Raw genomic sequence first — 654 nt, 5'->3', positions numbered from 1 at the left:
GTTGAATTTTTTTGCTTTAGAATTTGGTGTATGAACCCACGATTTAGAATTTATTTTGGACCCCGAAATAGATAGAACTTTTAGGCGAAAGTTATAGGAGAAAAGGTTGAGAATGGAGACAAAATATATAACAAGGAGACCTTTGAGCCCAACCAAATTAGAGTTTGAAAATTGAGCCGTGATGGCTAATCTAGAAAGAATCCTTGCTAATGCTATTCATTTATCAATCAGAGCGTATGCATATCCAATTGTGGAAGAGCTACTACTTTTGAGCTAAAACCAGTGATGTTTCAAATCGTGTGAACTATTGGCCAAGTTCATGGACTGCCGTAAGATCTCCACCTACCTCTAAAGTAATTTTTGGGAGTTAATGACTCATTCTGATTCCAAGAAGTGGATAAAAACATTATTAGACTAAGTTTGTTCTCTCGTTCTTTGAGGGATGGTGCTAAATCATGGTTAAATACCTTAGCACCAGGAGCAATTGATTCTTGGAATAGTCGAGTAAAGAATTTTATCAAGTATTCTCCACACACTAGAAATGCATGGTTCAGAAACGAAATTGTTGCTTTTCTATAGTTTGAAGATGAAACATTAAGTGAAGCTTGGGAGAGATTCAAGGAGATGCTTAGGAAATGCCCTCACCATGGACGA

General features: G+C 36.7%; 1 non-coding gene across 1 annotated transcript; it reads right to left on the bottom strand.

Annotated features, from left to right (window-relative positions):
* Positions 1-546: 546 nt before the first annotated feature.
* Positions 547-654, bottom strand: LOC111480137. Its single transcript, XR_002717753.1, has one exon. It is a non-coding gene; the product is annotated as a Plant small nucleolar RNA R71 (small nucleolar RNA).

The sequence above is a fragment of the Cucurbita maxima genome, unplaced genomic scaffold (assembly GCF_002738345.1).
Source record: "Cucurbita maxima cultivar Rimu unplaced genomic scaffold, Cmax_1.0 Cma_Scf00005, whole genome shotgun sequence".
NCBI classification, from domain to species: Eukaryota; Viridiplantae; Streptophyta; class Magnoliopsida; order Cucurbitales; family Cucurbitaceae; genus Cucurbita; species Cucurbita maxima.
The sequence above is the reverse complement of the archived record's forward strand: the minus strand, read 5'-3'. Positions and strand labels throughout refer to the sequence as shown.